At 37.8% G+C, this 24,347-nt stretch overlaps 1 long non-coding RNA gene across 4 annotated transcripts in view; it reads left to right on the top strand.

Moving 5' to 3' along the window:
• Positions 1–24,347, top strand: part of LOC130606200 (uncharacterized) — a 158,237-nt gene that overhangs the window by 39,046 nt on the left and 94,844 nt on the right. For 2 of the 4 annotated variants that reach the window (XR_008973906.1, XR_008973908.1), the window contains exon 4: positions 1,880–1,982. This is a non-coding gene — a long non-coding RNA (uncharacterized LOC130606200). Of the gene's footprint in view, positions 1–1,879; positions 3,038–24,347 lie in introns of those variants that run through there. The other 2 variants (XR_008973905.1, XR_008973907.1) reach the window with 1 other exon arrangement.

Genomic DNA, 24,347 nt, shown 5'->3' with positions numbered 1-24,347 from the left:
ATCTTCCTTTTTACAGGGTGTGAATTTAGACAACTCAAAATTCAGACCCTAAAATGTTTCTGCTGAACTAGCTTCATATTATTTGGTCATCTATGGCTTAGATATTCCCAGGGTCAGCACTTGTCTAAATGTCTTTGCCGAATTCCATTGCTTCAGCAGCAATAGAAGTCTTTACATAGGCAAACCTGATAGGATACAACATTGAGTTATCCTCAAAACAGGAGACTTTCAGCTGTTCCCCAGTCAAAGGCACATGGATTTGAGACATTGCCTTAGCTGCTGAGGTCTCACAGAGTAGCAAGAAGCATCTTCCATAGCTGAAGAACCCGGGAGCCAAGCTGAAGCGACGAGCCCAGCATTGCCACCCAGCGCTGCTAGGTGATTTCCTCAGCTACCTGGGAGCCACATAGGCCAGATGCCTGAAGCTAGAGGTTGTGGATGATTTAAAAAAAAAAAACAAAAAACAATAAAACAACAACAACAACAAAAAAAAAAACAGCAAACAAACAAAAAAAATCACAAGAAAAGGGCAACTAACATGCATTTCAACAGACCTTTTATCCTGGAATGGCTGCACATTCAGACACTGACAGCTTCCTCGGAATCATGCTGTACTACAGAAGGAAAAATGGATTAGATAATATTGACAATCAGTGCCTATTCAAATGCCCATTTAACTGAAAGGAATACTTCACATAGAACAATATTTAGTATAAAAAACCTCACCTTTCTCTATTGTTATGTAATGTAATAGCCATAAATGTGTATCCTTCTTAACTAAATAAGACAGTTATATATCACCTTGCTTCTTATGACATTTACCACAAAAAGCTACTCAGTGCAGGCCAGTACTGTGTTAGCAAAATGAGAGGAGCACTTATTCCTTCACATTAGTTAATATGTCAAAAGCTTTTTCTCTCAAAGATATTAAATGGTAAGAACAGTGTGTTTCAACTTCTAAATTGTCATACATCAAAGATTTTAGAGGACTTCTTTTTTAAATTGACAGTTGTCATTTAATATACAGAATGATCCAAAGCATATTATTTCTGAATGTTACCAGGGAGATTTCATTGGCTTTTGTGACATTTTCAGTTTTTGGTATAATTGGCTAACAGCTTTTTTAACCTAATGTCTTTTAAAAAATTGTGTATCTGGTGGTCTGGGGTATCACATCTTCTGTTTTCTCTTTTTTTTGTTGTCCAAAAATGTTACCATAATGATAAAAAGTGACATTATTTTAAGAGATAAGAAACACCAAAATTATTTTCTGTCTGACCTTTACAGTTACCAGAACAAGCGGCTTCTGTTAGCAAAATAGTTCAAGCTTTTTATTACAAAGGATATTTGGCAATATTCCATAAGAAGAAAAAAAAAAAAATACATGTAGTTCTTGTCAGGGGAAGTCATTAAGCCCTCTCTCCTTATGCCAGGCTAAGATTTTAACAAAAATAAAATTCTGAGTATTTTAAGATGACGGAGGAAGTTGTCTGTGAGAGGCAGGGATATTTCACATAATGCTCTTTATGAATGTACTAATGTAGTTTTATGTCTTTGACTGCACTGCACTGAAACAAATATAGTGGGTTTACCCAAGAGTTCAAGGAGATTTTGGTGACCTTCATTTCCCAGCTGCACATTTATGCATTCAGTTTCCTTCTTCACCCTGGTGTGTTGTGTTATTGGAACAACAGTGCTTCTTTAAGGGAGGTTGGGGGGTAAGACAGATAATGACTGAATGGCTCAATGTGGCTAAATCACTATATTTACAATTTTTAAAATACTAATGGCTACTCTTCAGCTGTACTGTTTTTTCCAGGTAAAGGCTTACAAATCAAATGTTAGCTCCACTCCATACCTCTCATTATTGATTTTACAGGTTACCACAGAACTTTAGAGGTGGAAGTACTTCAGTATTCAAAGACACATCCAGCACCGGGCCTTTTAACTGCCGTTGTCATTGCTCTGGCTCTTCCACCCAAGTAAGGATGATATATGTCTTGTTTTCAGCTCACATGACAAAGATATGACACTTTTGTCACTGATTCTTAAGAAAAACTGTATGAGTCAAATTACAATCGCAACAAAAGTTAGAACAAAGCCCTCTTTCTTGTTGAAACAGTTTGCTGTTTACTGGCTTTTTGCTTAGCTGGTGGTACAGTACATAGCCTGCAAATAGATGAAATACATTTTAGATGCATGAAAGAAAAAATACTATTTAAAACCATAAGATTCCTTTAGGAAAATAATTAGAGGCAGCTATCATCATTAACTCTGGAATACATAACTCTTCCCATTCTTAATAAAAAGTGATCCTTAATAAAAAGTGAATGCAGTTGCATGCCACAGTATTAAAGAATATATGAGTTAAATATCTTCCTGCTTCAAAGATGCGTGGCCTAAAACCTGAAAAATTACAGTATACTCAAATGATCATAAAGGACTGACTTCACTGACCATTTCTTTGTGTTTGGGGGATAGATTTCTGCATGGCATAATATTTCCACTTGCATTGGTTTCCTGGCATGAAAATGTTTATTGCACTCATTAGCTAAGAGGATGTCGGCACTGGTCCAATGAACACAGATCTGCCTTCTGATTTCAGCCATTAAATTGCAATGGGATTCACAGGCTTAACATTGTGGGTGTGAGAATAATAAAATGGAGCTCCATCTTTAGCCCAGTTACCATGGATGCAGTTAAAGGTCATAGTGGCAGCTGCTAACTAGTTGCCTTTTTAGCTGTATTTCCCCTCCTGCTATGTGTTTTTGTGTACCTTAGTTTCTGCAGGTCTGCCTTAGAGCAATTCCACTTCCTTAACTTGGCATATGGGTGTCTTCCTCAACATGATGGGTGCATTGCCATAAACACGGTTGCTGCCGGCATCCCTTTATTGATTTTTTTTTTGTGTTTTAATGGAAAATGACTGTAAAGACCTTAACAAAAAAATGGAAATGCAGCCTGCTCAGCATCCCAAATTATTTCTATTTTCTGCACTCTGCTTCACGTTCCTAACTTGGGGGAGAAAAAAGAAAAATCCCTCCCTGTATATAGTGAATTCCCATCTCCATTTAAACTCACAATGGGCTAAGGAACTGAGGCATTCACAGTGTGGAACATCAACTACTACTTCTCAATTCGCCCCAAAGTCCTAGGAGTTAATTCCCTGTACTGCATGAAGTGTCAGAGTAATTACTGCTGATCAGCCCTATCTCTTAGCATTCTGTCCTGCTTTGAGAGGCACCCTGTTTATTGATGCACCGCTACATCATCACATTGCTTTCATTCAGGCAAGCTGCTTAATCGAAAGGGCTTGGACAAAGCAAGATTTTCAAAGAGAAGGAGTGGAAAAAAATTAAAAGTAGCCAAGTAAAATAAAGTGAATGGTAAAGAAATCTGTAAGCTCTACAAAATAATTTCCTTATGTCAACACTTAGTTTCAATAGATTTTAAAACTCTTCTTTATTTCCAAAAGAAGGTACTGTGAGTCTTTTCTGTAGTGACTCAACTACATGATCACTTCCTATTTGAAGATTTTTAAGAGCACAGTGCCGGACGCCCTCCTTGAGGAATGCTTATTGGTTTTTGTTCTGTTTATATACAGGCTATGACTCTGTCAACCTTTCTGAACCACGACACAAAGAAACTTTTTTTAAGTTTATGCCTTTCTGTTTTAAAGATACATTTATATAACTTGTCATTTCTCAAAAATAAAGTACTATATGAGCCAAATGTTTCAGTTCCACACAAGGGTAGCTTCTGGTTCTCATTGGCAGGATGCCACTTTATTCATTTTTATTTCAAACACAATGTGAAACTTTTAATTCTAATATAGTATAAAAGTGTGATGGCTATAAAGCCTACACTGTGACTAATTCATGCTCCTCTTCTCCTTGCACTCCTGTGAATTTTAGAGGGTGGCAGAAAGTTACGCTGAATTCATTTCCACTTAAATACTATCAGGCTTTGTGTGTTTGTTAGGGAGAGAAGAGATTTATTTGGGCTGGCATCTGTATTTAAGACTCAAGTGTTTTCCTTGATTAAGTCACTTTTGGGCACTGTTCTTGTAGATCTGTGGATACCCAGCCCATAGTGAAAGTAACTTTTTAGCCGAGTCTGTTTTGCCTCAAGAAGTGAAATAGATTGTCACATGGAAAAGGAAATAAACAGGTAATGACAAATACAAGTGTAAACAAACCAGTTATCTAATTGGTTGCTGAGATTCTTCTAATGACATCACCCCCTCTATGGCATTGCTTCCTAAGTTGTTCAGCAGTGTTGTTGAAAATATCAGAATAAGGTGGCTACAACTATTACAGTGGCCCCTTTTACTGTTTTCTCCACCACACTTTTAATCAGAGAATTTCTTCTTGTGCCTTGTTTACTGTTGATATTTTCTGGCTGATTGGATAGGAATGACATTTTGACAATTTACTGTAGCAGTAAGCACTGTACAAACAAAAGGTGCTGATGAAAACTCGGAACCCATTATTATGTAAATTATGGCTGACTAACACAGATTCCATCTACCAGTCACCATCATTGAGATCAGTTTTACTCAATGATAATAATTTTCATGATTGCAGTCTTCAGAGAGATCAGAAATATGCTTTAGCTGTTGCATTTATCTACTGCGGGTACTTGACCCTTAATTAAATTCTGAAACTTTTTTATATAATAAAGTAAAATACAGCTGGCACTTCCATTCAAACAAAGAGCATCAAACACAGATCTACCAAATAAGATAAAGGTATTTCAGACTTACCTTGTTGTAATGCTAGTAAACACGAAAACTACAACATCCTTTGAAAGAGAGCTTAAAGTTTAAAATGCCAAAAAAAAAAAGAAAAAGCATGGGCAATTTAAATGTTGCACTCCAGTCCCGTGTCTGCTGAATGCTGGGCTTGCTCTGCAGAATGGTCTTGAACTTTATATTAAAATATGCATGACAGGAAAAAAAAAAATGAATGAGCTTTGAGTGTATAGATGATGTTTGTCTGCTCCCGTATATTATTGGGGTCATAAATGAAAAATTGTTAGAAAATAAAGAAGTAAGAGATTATTTAATGTTTCACACTAAATTTTGTAAGACAGTATTCTCCCAAAACTTGAAAAATATGCTTTGCAAAACTATTCCTCTTAAAAACAGATTAGGAACAACTCAAGGTGCTGCACTGCTGCATTAGTGTTCTGCTACTAACAGATACAAAAATGACTAAATAGCATAAAAACAGATCAGTTAATTTGGTTTGTATTTATATATTTATATGTGTGAGTTCCATAAACAAGACCAAGGAAAAGGGATATACTGCACAGAAAAGGAATCTGGGCTTTTCATTTAATATTTTAACTTTTTAAGGCAGCTTTGAAAGCTTTTAGTACTCCTTTCCTCCCTCCTCCCCAGTCTCCTCACCAGTTTTTCAATCACGAAGATGGCCATTCCAGGTAAGATGTAAGAGTCAGGATTAAAAAGAGGTAGGGTATTATAAAAATGGAGATTCAGGATTTCTTTCAACATAGCACTTTCCTAAACTGTCAGTTCATAGAGCCAATGAGCTAAGAAAAGTAATTACTTAAGTGGATTTCATGAAGAGTAGAAAGATGATTGTGCCACATTAAATAACAATTGTATCCTTAATGATGTGTTGGACTATAATACAAACATTCTTCTGCCATTATATGCAATACAATATACCTTTCTAATTACTCCGGTGGCTTCCTCTTCCTTTATTAAGATGCTATGCTTTCAGAGACTATGTAAGCATTATATGAGCTGCTTTTTTTTTCCTTAAACTACAGTGAGTGCAGCTGTGTGGTCATTGATAAATTGGTTATAAATTACTGACACTTTGTATATGAATGGAATAATTGTTTTATTCCTTTTCTTTCCTTCATGAAATACAATTTTTCTTAGAAGAGATATAATGAAATTCAATGAAATTACTTCTCCATTTTTTTTTTGGTATTTCCATATATGTAACCAGATAATTAATAAGGCAGATTCAAGACAAGATGGCAAACTTACTTAAGAAAGTAGAATAGGGTCTGCAAATTCAGAAAGGTTGAAAACCATTTCTCCGTTTCATTGCTTATATTCTGTCCCTAAGAGATGGAACTCTACACTCCCTAGCACTGCTTTCTATAAATCAGTATGATTTCTATGATTTCTAGAATTACTTTGGTGCACTATCTGACCACTCATTAGACTTGAATTCCTAACATTCTGCCAGCGCACAGAGCTTATATTTGGACCCAATTAAAGTTTGCACACATTAATAGTCCTACTGAAGAAAAAAGAAACTTATGTGGAAATTCTCCCAAATGTATAAAGGGATTGAAGAACTGGGGGGGGGGGGAGGGAATAAAATTGGACAATTCCAGATTCTCTGTCAGAGAGACTGATTTTTTTACATCAGAAATTTTCATGCATAAAGGAACTTGCATAAGTGAATAAAATAAAACAAGTGATTAAAGTAAAACCTGCAACATATTCTTCTTCTCTGTTGTCTCTTAGTAGAGACACATTCTGTTAACTCATAACTCACATTCTTCTGCTACCTATTAATGCCATGAATAGCAATAATTTTATGAGCAGTCCACTCCAATTTTATGCATGTGGCACTGTAGTCCTGAGCTGGCTGGTCAAAGTCACACCTTTGGAATTTAATCAGTAAAATTGGTTGAAAATTATCAAAGTTCTTTATCACTGTTGAGTGACCTAAAGTTAGCTAACACCAAAGAGAAAAAATATTCCTGCTTTCAAAATCAGGTTTCACTGCTTTGAAACTTGGTGATAATAGGAAAAATATGCCATAGTATGACCAAACTATATTGTGGTTCTCATCGATATTATATTCCCTTTGTAAAAAACTAGGACACATTACACAGGTAGTTTCACATCTGACAGTTCACACACTGTCAAACTAAGAAACAACAACGTCCATGATTTAAAATAAAATCCATCTATAAAATTCATCTGCAATTAACACCATCACTTTCCTAAAAGCAGCTTAGTAAGTATATATTTTCTCTTTCGTCCCAAATTCTTACTGGTACAGTAGGAGCTCTGTGCTTGGATTGCATGTTAGGCAGAATTATGGGAATCTTTATAAACTCCCTGCTACACTGCTTGGTTAGCTAAATTCAAGATTCGTAAATGGTCCTTGGAAAGTAAGCAGAGTAGCCCCCTGTTACTGCATCTGAAGTATATATACATAGCCATATATTCTGCACTCAGTCAAAAGAAGCCTGAGCCAAAAGAAAAAGTGTTGCCTGGTAAAACTGCTACTAAGTGAAATTTTTGCACTGGGGTGAGCAAGTAGCACTGGGAATAATTTTTCATTCTTGCCTGTACTGCTTTGTCATCTGCAGAGTATCCACTACTCAGTACTCCCCAGAATTGGGCCCACCATGAGGCGACAAATTCTGTTGCTCCTCTTTCTGGGTTAGAAGAGTACACAGATCTGCTTTGTTCTGAACATTAGCACTTCTCTACTTGGATTTGCTTAAATCCAAGCAAATCATATCTTGAAAATTAAAATAAATTGTTGAAAATATAGTTTTTATGGCTTTTTCCATATCTTTTAAGGAAATAAATACTAAGAAAGGAAGAAAATCTTGAAACTGGACAAAGACAGCTCAGGAACACTTTGGAAGTTGTAATTGTCACATCCTATCACATATCTTTCTGCCTGCTGGAAAGGATGGTGACCCAGTCTCCCTTTAAGTTTGGGAAAAGCTACTTTTCCCAAATTAATAGCTCATATATGTAAAACATATAAACTGCATTTGTGACATTGGCAATTCTGTTCAGTAAGAAACTTCCACTGTATTTAGGCACCTAAATGAAATTTTTCAGTCTTGGAAATCCTTGGTCAGATGACGCCTTGCTCCTTAGTGCCCAGACTCTTATGGGGACTTGATTTTCAAGAAGGTGTCTAATATTCCCTGTTGCCTGAAGCTTTTGTACCTAGAAATGCTTCTGTGTAAGAAAAAAAATTAATTACTCAACTTTTTCGACTGGGTTAAGGAACCAGCTTTGGCTTCCAAATGCTTTTCTTGTTATTTCCAGATCACTCAAAATAAGGTAAAGTTCACTTCATGTACTTTCAAAGCTTGTCATCCAATTTGCTCTAGAACAGCATGAATAAAAATGACATGGAGAAATAATTTCCTGAAACTGATCTATCTACTGTTGCTGGTTAAAAAGCAGGTTGCTTATTGTGATGGTAGTGAAGGTTGGAGGTCAGGATACAGCTCCTGAGTGCTCAGCACCTGCCTTTTTCATGGGCCACAGAAATTTCTGCTCATTCCCATAATCTCAGAAGCTGGTCAGACCTACTGGGAGGCAGTGCTGGTTTTGTAAAGATCCAGGGTAACTCTGTGGTATAGACAGGCTTCTTGATGGCTAAAGGTCCTACATAACTCTAATGATGGGAGCCAGCCTTGATAGTCAAGAAGCAGAACATCTTAGTGTAAGTGATCTAGCAATCTTTTTTCTGTTCATCTTTCAGATCAAAGACCTTGGAAGCACTGTACCACTTACCAGCTAGTTGTGGCAACAGTTCTTCCATATGGAAAAGTAACCTTATCAACATTATAAAGAAGGGAAACCAAGGCACAGAGACATAAAGATCACATGGCAAGGTGCTGTGGTGGTAGGAAGAGTGCCTATGTTTGAAATCTGTATCTGAAGTTCAAGTGCATTCTTATCCCTCTGAAAAGGAGATTACTATCACATAGCCTGCAAGAAGTTTCTGGTTAGGACAGAACGTATCTTTCCAAATTCACAAAGTACACTTGCTGCATAAGCAGGGCACATCATGTAACATGGTATGCAGGTCTGCCTGCCCACACAGAGGGAAGGCTACACATGAGCACCCGTCTGAAAAGTGGCTGTGTTGAATCCCTTTGTTTACAAGCAAGCCAGTGTATCTTGTGTTGCTGTGCTTATGTGTTGCTGTGCTTAGGTGTATGCAGCGCCAGGTTGTGAAGGTTGCTCACAGAGAAAATGGTGTAGAGCTGCAGCCTCACATGTTCTAGCAGCACATGAGCTTTAAAAAGTAATAGAAGCACAAAACTGGACTTGTAGCAAGACTTTTCACCTCATTTTAACCAAAGTATCAGGAAGTTGATTCTTCTAGCCTTTAAAGAGTGTTGTTGTCTCTTGTATGCCATTGCCTGCTTCTCAGTGCGGGTCCTGAAGGTGCTGCGGAGGTTTTGCATTCCACCTTCCAGTGAGCTGGACTTAACTGGAACTAAGATCAGAACTGGCAGCTAGGCTCATGCCAAATTGAAGTTTTATTTATTTGATCATTTCATTGCAAGGTAGACACTGTGTCTGTGGTTTATATCTTTAAAATCAAATAAACTATTTATATTTGGTGAAGAACTGTAAAACACATAGACCTTATTCACTAATATTTTTATGGTTTCTTTAACACTTGACAAGTAAAGAATTTGTGAAAGTGTTTTTTGTACCCAGATCCCACAGATTTCTTGGAGTATTTTTTAAATTAAGAAAAGGTATAATCTAGATTAGTTACATGAATTTAGCTCCCGTTTTTCCCTAACATACAGCATGAACCCTTCTGAGTGAATTTTTAATACAGTTTTTAAATGGAATACATTTGATGAAAACTTGAGAAAATACCATCAACTTTTATCTATTTAACATTTTCATGTTATTAAATGAGGGTACCTCATGTGAATTTCAGGTCAGAGTGGAAATATAAACTACCTACAGTTTTCCTTCCCATCCTGATAATATTGTTTTGTTTACATCATCATGGAAAGCGTTATGCAAATTTTCTTGCCACACCATATCCATTATACCTTAAAGAGAAAATGGTCTAATAAAAATTCTCAAAACAGCTATTACTTGTAGGAAAGGAAAGGTCTGTAGTCTTTCAAAATGTCATTGCTACTAACTCGAGCTTGATAGAGAAAGAAGTCAGAACTGCTCTTTCACAGACACAGATTGCTGTGAGCTCCCCATGAGGCCAGCAAACCCATGGAGAGGCTGCGGTTTGCAAGCGGGGTCTCGCCTGGTATTTTGGTCCTGTGGACAAGGGTTTCCTGGATGTTTTTGCCATTCCTGCTGGCAGTTTGTCAGGTCGCTCCTGCACACACCTTTACAGCAACAACTCCTGCTGCACATTGCAGGGCATATGGAAGGTCATTAGTGGTTTCAGTCTGCATTACTGTCATCCTGAAGTACAATCTTGCCATGCACTTTGCACTGAGAGGGCTAGGAAACCAGTATCTTTCGTAGTAATGACTTCCAGTTTACAGCCTTCATTTGTTATATTTCCTCAATAGCTGTTGTGTTGAGATTAACTGCATAAATGGTCTGCAGCTGGCTGTTATGAATTAAGGGAGTTTAATCAAAGTATTTCTAATGTACAGCATAATGATAATACATGGGGGAAGTACTATTTAAGAGATAATGATGGCTTCAGAAGATCACTGTTGTAATGTTTAGTGCATATGCCTTCAGCATTGAATTTGTTGTTGTTCTGAATATGCTTAATGGATCAGTGAAAAGCTGCCTAATGTGGGATTGTTTGATGGGGCTGACAGAGCTGGAATTAGCCCATTGCTGTTTACTGCATACAGCCATTAAGATTAATTGCTGCCAGATAATTTTGACTGTTTTTATCTTCGGGAAAAAGTGTCACTAATGGGTTTATAAATTGGTTCACTATTACTAATAGTAAGGCCAGTGTAACAGGAGAGGATGTCAGCAGCTAATTCTAAAGATAAAGGTAAAAAGTATAAAGTACTATATGACTTGCTAGTTTTAAGGGATAATGTTATCTAATAACAGACAGACTGATATATGATGCTCATTAATGCTATTTCCCGGGCTTTGGGTTGAACCTAATAGATGCTAATAAAGTCTTATTTGATGTACCATTAAAAAGCTCAATCTGTTTTCTGCATTAATGCACAATGTTGTTTATCACATTTTCAGTGACTAAAACCCAAACCCTCAATCTGTTACATAACTAAACAGTATCAGGCTAGTTATACCTATTTTTGTCTTTGTTTAGAGACAGAAAAATTTATAGGGCAACCACGTTTCTGTATATACTGTACACAATTCACATCACTCAGCTTCCTGTCAACAATGACAGTACTTCAGATTTCGTTTCAACATATCCTCTTTCACATATATCGTCACCAATAAATTCTGCAAAGCACTTCTTCCAAGAGATGAATTAATTGTTTTGTGAATGTTAGAAAATAGCGATGGAATGTGGGCAAAAAATTATCCAAGGAGGATGAGTCCACATTAGAGGTTAATAGTCTGTTACACCACATATACATGCATGTGCAGTGCCTCTAATTTGCTGTGTATCAAAATGAAAGTTCTTTGTGCACTGAGTCTCAAACATATCCCTTGTATCTAAGGGCATTGACAAGGGAGTGGGAAGAACATGCACTAAATAAATAGAAATACAGACAAAGAATGCTTAATGAAGACGGGGAAACCAATAACTCATGAGTAGTGAAGTAGTTCTCTTCTCAAGTAGAGATAGTGTAAAATATGAAGTGATTCCCTTCTCAAGTCAAAAGAGCATTTATAGTTTTCATGACTAATTTTTATATTGTGCTGAGAACATCTTCAATTTTTTTTGAGGTGCTCTGGATAATAAAACAGCTCTAATCTCAAACAGTACCAGGAAAAGACCTTGAGTTATTTTTCCCTTCCCGAATGCTAGCAGGAGAAGACCTTTGAGAAGTGAAGATAAAAAATACTGGGTTTTATAATCTGTTCTGCTGTATTTGCTGTTTGCGCAGTAGTATTCCAGGTGGCATTCTTGTTTCTTTGCCATTAAGGACATGAGTCCTTTTTTTCTGGTTTAGACCCTTTCCATGTGTATCTCCTTTCAACTTCCATCCTTTTGGCATGTTTATACATCTGCTTCCATATCTAGTAATGCATATTGATGTGTGGGGACCTTATGCTATGTAAGGAAGTGGCTACAATCAAAATATTCTTCCTTTTATTTATGTATCTGAATATTGCACAATGCTGCATGCACACATCCATTCAGGTTTTTTCATTATGTCCTGATTCTGATTTCCTTCTCTCTTATATTCCCCACTATTGGCTGCATTATCCATATTTAATAAATCATTTTCCAATTAAACTTTTGTCTGTACACAGATCTAGCATTGTTTTGACTTAAATCGATTTAAAATCAGTTCCATTAATTCATTGCAAACTCTATGTAGACATAATAAAGTTGGGTTACAAGCAGCTTATTTTGGTTTACTTTCAACTCAATATAGGTTAAACCAAGTTCTGTCAGGCTTATATTCATTTAAAAGAGCTGACAACCTATTTTACTATTTTAATTGCATTGATTTTAAATTCTGTTCTTAGTTAAACCAATGCAATTTACACATAGACAGTCCCAACTTTTGTTCCCAAAAAGCGTCGCCAGCATTTCCATGCACAGCCCAGAGCAGATGCCTATTAGCTTCTCCTTTCTATTGTTAATGATTCTGAATAACGTCTTGAGGCAAACCTTGATTAGGTTGTTAACCAAGCTGTCTGTGGCAGGCAATTTAGGATGATAGCTTACACAAAAAATTATTCCAGAATAAGGTATAATGTTGTAGGTTGTTTTAATGCAGAGTACTTGTACCGGAACGGTTCCAGGTAGAGACACTCTGAAGGACATTTGAGTGGTCTTGTGCTAATTTACACAGAAGAGAGTATTCTTGCCTGCTCCAGGAGGGAATGAATCCCCTGTGTTAGGTCAGCCAGTCCAGACATCCTGGGCATATCTCAAAAAGTACAAAACTTGTGTGTTTACTCACCTGAATCCCTTTCATTCTGAAGTAAGAATGTTGGGTTTTTTTTAGGAGAGGAGAGGAGAGGAGAGGAGAGGAGAGGAGAGGAGAGGAGAGGAGAAAGGAGTATTTAGGATGACCTCCCTCCCTCTGGGACCAGTGACCAAGTTCATGGTACCCTTGTACTGAATTAAAGTGAAACAACACCAGCCAATCAGTTTTATGATTTAATACAAAATGCAAGGCATGTGGTTATATATAATAACTCAACAATTATTACTTTAACTGGATCAACAAGTCCCATGCCACACGTTTTTTGCTTAGATCTAGTCACTGTTCAATTATAAAGGGAGGAGAGTAGAAGAAAAAGAAAGGGAGAGAATGAGACAGAGAAGTATCACCACCTGTGGATCCAGTCCTTTTCACCCAGGGTATCATCAAGTGGTGGGAGTTCTCCCTCTGACCTGAGGCCTGCACTTTAGTGTTCATGTTCTTTTGCGGTGTTGCCCACAGTTTGTATACAAAGCATAGAGAAGTATGGCTATGATAATACTGATCTTAGTTTAGTGAGTACATGCGCAGTTCCAAAGCTGAAGTTCTCTGGGGGACCTCTGGGTGGTCATTATCCCTCATATTGTGGCATCTGCTTTCCAACTCCATCCTCTGAGTCAGCTCATCCTTGAGTCCTCGTTTCACATTCCTGTGGGGCTTATTAGCTTCGCACAAAGAGGTCAGAACAAGCCTATCTATGGCCTATGGAGAGCCAACATTCTTGTTATTTGCTTTGTTTATGCTCAAGGCCTCCCATGGTCAAATGCAAATGGTGCCTGAAACAAGCTCAGTTTCCTGTCTGATTCTTACACTATGGAATGCAAGTGGTGTTTGAGACAATCTCAATGTCCAGGTTCTCACAAAGCCCCATGAATTCCTGTTCAAGTTTAGCCATCCAGAAAGATCACTGTCTTGGAAAAAATAGACCTAGAGGGATGCATACAGTTTAGTTTGACCCATTGGGCAGGCATGAAATGGATCACACAGTCATGTGTCTTACTTCAACCTCGTCAAGAACTGTGATCCTGAAAAGAAAATCCTATGGGAAATTTGTACTTTAGCTGGAGGGGAAAAAAAAGTCATGTCAGGCCTCCAAAAAATTATAAAGTCTTACATTAATTGCTTCTTTTCATTTGTCACCTTCTTGATTTGAGCTGTTACAGTTAATATTTTTGAACTTTTCTCTGCAGTCCAGACTACTAGGAATGGATTATTTTTTTTTCCTTAATAAAAACTGTGATTATCAGGTAATAACAGGATTTTTGAAGCTAAGGCACTAAAAATACTGATTGTTGCAAAATGCATGATTAAATCACAAGTCTTGGCAACACCATAAAGTGTCTTTCCTTTCATATATAGACTACTATTCATATATCTGTTTGAAGTAATTTCTCAAATAAAAAGGCTTTTTTTTTTTTTTTTTTACATATACACGGACTTGTGCAGGTTTGGAAAAAAAACAAGGATAAACCCAGGCCATGCATAAGTGCTGGGAAAGTGTCAAGTGATAGATCATGCAGCCATTCAATTTATCAACGTCAAAATTCTTTGTCTGATTCATGAAATGTTGCATTATCGCCACACAAGGATATGTGGGGTGCTTTTTATAACTGAAGTATTAATGAAATAGATTGCAGAACTTTCTCTCCCTAAATTCACACTTGAAAATGATGTGCTGAAATTTTCAAATTGGCCTAATCAAGAATATTAGGAACAAATTAAGATACTTAATACAGCAAATGAAACAGGTTAGAATTTTTTTTTCTTTTTTTTAATTCTAATCATGGATATATCATCCAGAAATTAAACTATTTAACATGGACAATTCTCCCAGCTTCAGACAGTTTTAGGCCAAATTCTTCGCAGACTGCAGATAGCACCTCAAAAAATTACATAACTTTCTTTTTTTCTGCAAACTGCTGAAGCTCTGCTGGTGCTCCATTATCAACATCAGAGCTGTCAGCATTTCAGGGAAGCAGGGGAAGAAAGCAAAGCATTCCTACCAGCAGCAATAAAATCATGCTTGCACTTCAAGCAATCTTCCTTCAATCTTTACACCAAGCAGAGAACTACTGAAAGTACAGTACACTGATGGTGGGATTCATTTCACTTTCACTATCTATAAGTTAGAAGTCTCTGTTAGATGTCTATAAGTTAAAGTCAGCTTGACTTTGTCTCTAGACAATGAAGAGAGATAGGCACCTGCAGAGGGTGATTCATCCCATCTGAAGACAGGTATTGAAGAGAGATGGAAGGAATCGCCCTTTGGAGATGCCTATCTCTCTCCAGTGACTATAAAGGGAGTCTGTGGTGAGTAGCCTAAACTTGACAGCTAAAGTTATGAGATAAAATTTAATCCTAAACACAGGAGGATCTTCACTTTCCTGCACTGAAGAGGAGGTTATTAGTGATGGTTATTAGTGATGGAAGCATTCTGCATTAAAAATGCACAAATTGCATAATGCTTATTAGCTAGCATGAATTAACTCAATTGTGCATATAACTAAACTGATATGTCATAGGTGTCAGAGCCTCCATAGAAAGTAGGAATGGCAAGTTTAGCAAGAGACATGGCTCCAAAAGTGCCACATTCAGCTGGGATTGTAAGCAATTTCTGAATACCCCTGTTTCTGTCAGTGCTATTTAACAACTGTCTTACAGTAATGAATGACCTTGGGCATCTTTTTGCCACCTAAGTGCCATTTGTCTCTGTTGTAGTTGAGATCCTAACAGCATACCAGGTAAGTTAACTTGCATTTTACAGGAAGTGGAACTGTACTATAATAACACAAAGAGTCAGAATATATTCCTTTCACATGATTTGCATTAACTTTCTAAATCAAGGTAATCTTCATTTTAGTTTAGAATCTGAAAACCGAAGGAAAATATCTGCCCCTAGAAACTGTAAGCAGTAGTCTGTGTGGCACTGGCTGGCTTTCATGTTGCTTCAGTCTAATCCTATCTAGAGCAGGTGGGGGTCTGTGAAGTAATAGTTCTTGACCCTGGCTCCATACAATGTCTTCATGACCATAAAGCTTCTCTTTATTTTAGTTTAAAGAGTCTGACATCATACAGAATTGTGCTGGAGCCAACAAGGCTGGTGAGTGCTGTACCATGAAAGTGACCACGCACATGGCATGTCATAAGGTTTGGCACAATGGGGATGTCTGAGGGTGCAAAGCCTGCTGAAAACATGGCTGAAAATAAGAAGTAATGGGAAAATCAGCCCAATAAAAGACCAAGATACCCATTTCTGAGCTGGTTCTTGTCCTTTCTTAATATAGAAGTGTAGGTATCCTCAAATGGACCTTATCTGCTCATGGCTTTGGCTGTTTTAATGAAGGAACCAAAATTTTAGCTTTTGTCTTTGCTGCCCCTACTAGATAAAATGTCAAAAGTATTCAAGATACCTCTGCAGCTTGGATATCTGAGACTTTATTAGTAGTTTCTTGAAGACAAAATTGAATATACAAAATTTTATGACTGCTCCCAGGAATTTAAAGGCTCTGCCAAGCCAACCTTGCCACCATTCACTCCTAAACTCTACTGTGGGTATCTATATGGCTAAGTTTTCACCCCAAGAAGTTTCCTCTGATTTAAATTAATATGAGTAGAGAATGAAGGCTTTTGTACTTGGTTTCAAGAGAATTCTTTGGAAGATATAATTCATGTGTATCTGAGTATTTCAGAATTACTTATATGTTCTGTCAGCTCCGCCTTTTAAATCAAGGTATTTTTAGTATTCTTAGTGTAACACATCCATGAGAAAATACTGTAGCTGTGAAAGTCCAGATTGTGCAGTCTACTAGCCTAGAACATACCGTCATTTTTATGTGCCCTATATTTTATTCATCCATAACTCAAATAATTGCAGATTTAAAAAAAAAATCTTCAGTTCTTGATTTGCTTTCTAGCCCTCAGTGTTTGGCATTTGAAAATCGTGTCATCTGGATAAAAGCTACATATAGGATTTGCTCACATGCTATGCACCTTCAGTAAGCAGCAGTACATAAATAAACAGTATTTTACATCTTCCTATAGGAAAAAATTCAAAATATTGCCATTAAATAGTTTTTATTTCATTGTTCGTGTGTATATATATATCAATTTGGTTTTCATGGTATTCTCAACCCTTAGTGAAGTAAAAATAAAATCAGAAACTTGTATTTAAATCACCCCTCTAGACAGAAAGGTTTATAAAGTACCATTTACTTGGTGAATCTTTCAATCTAAGTTATCTAATGGTTTTCTAAAATTAGATGCTACTTTCAAAAAATCAAAACTGTCAGAGATATTAACATAGCACCTTTAAGGGATATTGTTAGATACACAAACATCTGGGAAAAAATAGTGAAAGAACAAGTTGCATCAGCTTTGAATGTGGTTAAAGCAACACATTAAAGGTAGTGACAAGGTTATGTTTGTATGAAGAAACAAATTGGTTGAAACCCTGACCCCACTGATATTAATAAGATTTCACCCTTTGTCTTTTACTATCCAGACATGTTCCTACTGACCATGACCATGAAAAAAATTCTTGCACAAGGACATTTGAAATGATAGGCTCTATTTCTTGAAACAGTAGGTTGATATGGTGTTTCTATGCTTCAGTGTTTCTATGCTTCAGTGTTTCTTGTAGTCAGTGCACAATATGTGTCCCATCTTGAAGTCTTCTAATAGTTCATAGAAGATAAAAATAAATGTTGCTATTTACAGATCCAAAAATTCTTAAGAGCAGGAGTGAAAAATGTTTTGACTGTTTCATAAAACTAGTGCGAAAAATGGCCAGTGAATAATTTTAAAGGGTCAGTATTAAATTTCTATTACTACAGTTAAATCCTAGCTAGAAATTTGAGCACAAATACAGTAAAAAATAAATTAAAGGGTCTGATCTGCATTCTGCAGACTCAGTCTCTAAGTCTTCAGTTTCGGGGTATTGGGCCTTAAATGTTCCAGCCTTCTATAATATATCTTCAAGTATATTCTAGTATCTCCTTATATCTGGCGATTATCATGGGGCCACTGCTTTCTTTCAATCTCTTGATTTCTTGAGGTCAGAAGTCCACAATACTTCCCAGGATGCACTGACTCCTGAGAGCACAACACGTGAGATCTGAAGACAGCGACTAGGTTTTGCTCAAAAGCAAGTGCCGGGTTGCCAGAGAACATTAAACCACCACAAAAGATAGAGATGGGCTACATCTGGAGACAGAGAGGAAGAGAAGGAAAGGAAGGAAGAGCTGAAGAAGGACTGAGGTGATTGGAAAGGCACTATGAGGAGTCCTTATATCTAGCTCAGTGAGCCTATACAGCACTAGATACACTCATAAAAATGATGCATCAGGTTGTAGGAGGTAAAGGTAGTAAAATAAAAATGTTGAAAAAAATGAGAGGATTGGACTCAGAGAAAACAGAAATGAACAAGAGTTGAAAGGCATTTAGCCACGTGCTGGGATGTTGAGAGCCTTCTGATATTTTTACTGAAGAGCTGAGATCCTGGCATGCTCAAGTCATAAGCAACAGTGGGCAGTACCCTGGGACAGCAGGTTATTTGGGTTAAAGAATGGCATTACAGGCTGCTGGGTCTGTGCCTGTGCTGCAGGAGGGCCAGCTTGCTGGTTGCTCCTTTTTGCAAGAGAGAAAGGGAGCAAGAACCACCCGGCAGCCACAAGACCAAGGACCACAGCCACCTTCAGTGCTTCCCTCTTCCCCTCCCCATCCTGCACTGAAGCAGCACTCAATAAGGCAAAATTAAGTTCTGCCTCCAGCGTTGATGTCTCTGGTTGTCAGAAATATCTGTCATTACTAAAACTCTACCAGAAGAGGGGCAGCTGCTAGCAAAAAGACTCAATCTCTCATTAATAAAGAAAAAAAAAAAAAGGAAAGAGAAAATGCTCACTGGCTGAGGACTGCAGCCTGATGATCCTGGCTTCAACACATGCCAAACTTAAAGGGTGTAAATAGCTTCAAGGGTACGATTTCTGTGTTTAAAGTTAGTCATATCTCAAGTAATCTGCCAAGGACCTTCACTGATTGAAATGCTAATGTGTAAAACACTTAGCTAGTTATGATCTGACTGGGACAAAGCAACATGATTTGGTAATGGATAACCTATCACTCTTTTCTTCAAGCAGTTCTTGAGTGCATCAGCAAAATTCAAGTTAAAAAAAAAGAAAAAAAAAAAAAGAGTGGATTGATCTAATGTATTTGGATTTACTGAAAGTGGCTTTGCAAGCTCCTTGATGGAAACTGTCAAAAAAGTAACACCATGCAGGAGTACGCTAGATTAAAAACAGAGCATTGCAAAGCAGAAACTGCTCCATTTTCTAGCATTAAAAAAGTAATTAATACTGGGATACTCCAAAGCTGCTTTTTGCTGTTGACACCATTTTATGAGCTCCTGACATGAAAATCTGTGCAAACACTGAGCTTAGGGGTACGGCAAAGGCTGATCAACACTAAAGAATTTCACAGAGAGCTCTGGAGAGGTTGAAGTGAGGTGAAAGGACAGCATGGTAGCAGGTAAAATTCAATGAATGCAGGTTAAAGTATGTTGAAGTGTGCTGAAGGAAGAATCATTTGAACTACTGAGATCTCAGAGTTTAAAGAGCGATGAGTTTAAAGAGCAGTGAGTATAAGTTAATGAAAGAACCTTCTGAAAAGGAGAAGTGGTGATGCAGTTATATGCAAAAAGAGGTTTGGCATTCCAGAAGGCATCAAAGAGCAAAAGAAAATAATACAGAAATTATTGTAATGTCAGTATATGACAGTGGCATAGGATTACTGGGGGAACCATCTTATTTTCAAGAGGCATTCTTTCTCTCAAAAAAAAAAAAAAAGGCATCTCAAAAAAAAAGGAGAGAATTCAAGATGTTTGTGGAAATCGTTAAGTATATGAGAAAATGAGAAAAAGAAGTGCTTTTTCAAGAAAAGGATATAAGACTAGTGGTTTTGCACATTAATTTCCTGTTGACAAGACTTCACTGTTTGACTAAGTAGGTGCTGATGTACTAGTAAAATATACTGGTTAGCAGAAGATACTGGGGTAAGCTCAGAGCTGGACTAGACCAGCATGGAAATTCTTATGCCCAAAGAACTGTAGTCATAATTAGTAAGTTATTGTTTTGGTTGTAAAATAATTCCTGTCCGTGTCTGCATCCTCTATCTAAACTCTGACCTCACTGGCTCTTGAGTGGTGAGAACTGTGATACTCCAGTTCTTACAGGTTTATAGGGATCCAGGCACAGAGGAAGGAACCACTGAGGGAGGGGTATCTGTACCTTCTCAGATGGGAACACCGGCAGTGGAGAGTGATGTCATAAGTGACTAAACCTGTAAAAAACTTCTGTCAGATCTCACCATTTTAGAAATCAAAACACAACAGGCAGTAAACAAATTCATAGGAAACCAGACTTCATTAGTTCCAGGACTCAAGGGACCTGTTTCAAAAACCACCTCATAGAATCACAGAATCATAGAATGGTTCCGGTTAGAAGGAATCTCAAAGCTTATCTAGTTCCAAGCCCTCTGCCATGGGCAGGGGGCACCTTCCACTAGAGCACGTTGCTCAAAGCCCCATTCTACATGGCTTTAAACACTGCCAGGGATAGGGCAGCTGCAGCTTCTCTGGGCAACCTCACCACCCTCACAGTAAAGAACTTCTTCCTTATATCTAATCTAAATCTACTCTCTTTCAGTTTAAAGCCGTTAACACCTTTCCTATCACTACATGCCCTTGTAAAAAGTCCCTTTCCAGCTTTTCTGTAATCTCTGCTAATTCCTAAACTCTGCCCAGGAACAGTTTGAAGACTACCATATGGCTTAGGGCAAAATCCTTCCAGATATCCGTCAAACTTTCCAAAATGGACAGTCAAGTTCCAGTGCCACCTCTGACATTGTTGAATTTACTGCCACAGCCGTATTCACCAGCAGCAGAAACATTCTTTAAGGCAGTGATGTACATAACAGCTGAGTTCTGTGCTTTGCAAGAACTGTAAATCTAAACCAGACCTAAGCCTTTTCCCTATGTAAACTGATTTCTAGTTCTGAAATGCAGTCATTGGCTTCCCAGCTGCTGATGGCTTTAAAGCCATCCAAAGCCAAGCCAACTTCTCTGCTGAGAAGACAGTATAGTTTCTTGCTCTAAAGGAAACAACTTGAAAGGCAGCCTGTTGACTGTGTAAAGGATGGATGTTCAGGACTTTTGTTCAGAGCCAATGTTTTTCCTGCCATCCTCCCTAGAGAGAACTAAAACCTGGAAACCAGTGGTTTCATAGACAAATTCAAGCTCAGACATAATCAAATAGCCTCAGCACAGTGCATTACTGCACATCAACAAGATTGTGGTAACTGTCCACTATGCATACGGGTTAATGTGACATACGTTAGCCTGCACTGAAAAGGGGCTAACCTAAGACAAATTGCTCTGACTGTGCCATGGGCTAAGAGTATTTGCACAGGCAGTTATTGAAACTCACCTGATGTATGGTAATAGTTAACCAGAGTAATTTGATCATATGTCTGATCTCAAAGACAAAATAGACTCTAAATTGCTAGTATGGCATATGGGAGATGTAGCCATGACATTCTGTCACATGACCTAACAAGAATGTAAAAGATACACTCCCTTCTTGGAATTATTTTAACACTGTATTTTACCAGCCTGAATTAAAAAAAAAAAAAAAATAAAAAAAATAAAGTGCTATATTTAAACATATAAAAGTGCTGTTTATTCATCTTTGATAAAGCATAACTTTTTTTAAGCAATTGTAATCTGCAACATTACAGCCTTAGGAGGTAATCTACTAAATAGGAAAAAATTAGCTGATTTTTGGACCATTTAAAGGAACATTTCTGTTGAAAGCATATAAAATGTATTAAAGTAATCTCTAAAGTCTTTACCCCTGCTTGAGATTTTAATTTACTCAAAGCTAATAAATTATCCCCTTTCAGAAGCTATTGAAAATTTTCACTTAAATCCTTTTTAAAACTTAGTGTTCAACTGAATCTTAAGCAATTTATACACACATACACAGTGCTTGAGGTGGTCATCACACCAAGGTGAAGGCTGAAAAGAGGTTAGATTAGCACTAACTCCTCTGCCCTTTGGGATTGCTGGGGTGTTATTAATGAATGTGAATTCCTTCCTCCCCCAGAGCCCTTCCCCTTCATATGCTCTGGTCTGACTGTCGGGTAATTACTTTTCCACAGCAGCATTTAACAAAATGCCTTGTTCAAAGCCCAGGCCCATTTTCTCTCCAGCTGAAGGATACAGCTGCAGTCAGGAAAGGAAACGGCAGATCTGGGTCACCCCAGTATTCAGGTTAGCTGGGACACAAAAGCTTGCTTCATCTCAGACATGGCTCTGTGTTACATTTGCACACTTATCAGAAATATTTTTTCAGGCTATCAATTATTGTATTTGAACATCGCATCCTCGCTCTAGGGAGCCCTTAGCAAGCTGTAGCAAAAATCAATCCAGTTTTACAACTTTTACCTTGGCACAGCTCCAACTCTTTATCTACCTTGAACAGTTATTTAAAGATGTGCTGGCTTTTTTTCTGGATTATAGCTGTGTTCCTGAGTAGGACTTGCCCTTGGTGTATATAATACCCTTTTTCCGTGATTGGGGTTAATCTGTGAACCTGCTTTGGTTTTGCTTCTCATGTTTGAGAATTTGCATGCTTGTGGTAAGGTTTATGTGACTGGGTACTCACCTTTCCCAGGTAGCATATATTTCTCACAGTGACAGGAACGAGAGCCTCTTATTTCAGGGAATGTGCGTGTGGATTGGATCCCACTCTCATTCAAGTTGCTTTAAAGTTGACTGCAGATGCAAGTAATGGCATCCAAAAATTTCTCCACATGTTTATTCGAAGCATTATTTTTTCCATGCAAATCCCACCTAGGAGGCCACCAAGCCAGACTTCACCCTTTATGTGTATAGGTGACTGAGGCAGCTTTGCCAGCACACCTCAAGTATCACCTTCATCAAAGGGTTTATGAATCCCAGAAGCAGCAGCAATGCTTCAAAAGGCAGACACTATCTCTCACTCAAAAGGTGGCAGTCTCCCAGATGGTAGGGAAATTTGGATAGCAGAAACTGGTCTTAGATATTACTATGTCAGTGTAGGCTGCAAAAACAGACAGCAGATGCTGGGCTTCAATGGAGTTACGAAGGAATAGTCTTTAAAAGAAAAAATCTGTCTTAAAGCTGTACTTCGAAGAGGTTTTATGTTTATTTTAGAAGCAGACCCAGTTTCTATTTCCCTATTGAACATGCATGCAGAAGCTCACAAAGCCACTAATCATATTGCATGGTTTTCCATGTTTATAATTCTCCACTTTTCAGCTCAAAAAATGTGTTTTACCACTTCCCATTAAGGTTATTTTACTAAATTTCCTCACAGCAGTTAGCTCAAGAGTTAAGAGGCATCCCTTCATTTACAACATGCAAGTTTATACAGAGCAAGTGCTGGAAACTCGAGAAAGCATAGGTTTGGCTCATTCCTTCCAGCCTGCCTGCACAAACCAGCTGTGGCTCTGCTCAGAGAGACTCTTTGAAAAGGTGTAAGGCCATGGTGGCACACATGTGCATCCATTTTCTCTGGTGAGGTTGGCTGGGAGCTAACTGATGCCTCAGCTTGAGGGCTGCTGACTGAGAGGGGCAAACCCCTGTTTGGCTGAGCATACAATCCGCCCTCAGTCAGAGATTTCACCCATCAGCCAAAAAGGGTGGAAACATGATGTGAGTTGCATGCCCAGTACCAACACGTACACAACACTGCAAAAACAAATCCGTGTTATCTTCATAATATAACGTGTACTTCAACAAATCTGTTGAATACATATCATTTGCACAACTGGTGTCTCAAGTAAAGTAACTAATGAGGTTTCCCCTCTCCCTAGCAATATAGAGCTATCATCCAGCCACATTTGAACGTGTTTTCATTAGAGCTCCTAAGCAATGCGAGAGATAACTATATCAGTGCTATGAAGAATGCTTCCAACAAAAAGGCTGATGGTTTTGGTTTGATTATTTCGTAGTTGGAGCTTACTTCTCCATACTTCTTTCAAGCAGTATTTGAGACAACACGCCAGTGGTGGCAACCATAAGTCACAGATTTAACCACTTGCAAATTTGTTTTTAAAAGAAAAAGGCTTATTTTTCTGAAGCTCTCCCACCTTAGTACCTGTCTTTCACCTATTTAATTTTAAATATTTTTGGTATTTTCCAGAGTTCTGTAGTTTTGTGTATTTGACAGCTGGCTGTATTTCAGGTGCAGATGAAATGGTTCGTCTTCTCATAGAAAACATCTGGGATCTTTTAGAATAAATAGTACCTTAAAAGTATAAGATAGCATTACTGTAAACAGATTTTCCCCTTTTTTCTTTTTTTTTGTGGGAAAAAAAATACAGAAGAAACAAGTAGCAATTCTAACCTCAATGTAAGCAAAGTAAGACTAGATGGCTGGACCCATTCTTATTTA

This window comes from Pezoporus wallicus, unplaced genomic scaffold (genome assembly GCF_028554395.1).
Source record: "Pezoporus wallicus isolate ANWC-B61680 ecotype Strahan unplaced genomic scaffold, APGP_CSIRO_Pwel_v1 contig_5785, whole genome shotgun sequence".
Lineage (NCBI taxonomy): Eukaryota > Metazoa > Chordata > Aves > Psittaciformes > Psittacidae > Pezoporus > Pezoporus wallicus.
Note: the sequence above shows the minus strand (reverse complement) of the source record. Positions and strands in the feature narration are given on the sequence as shown.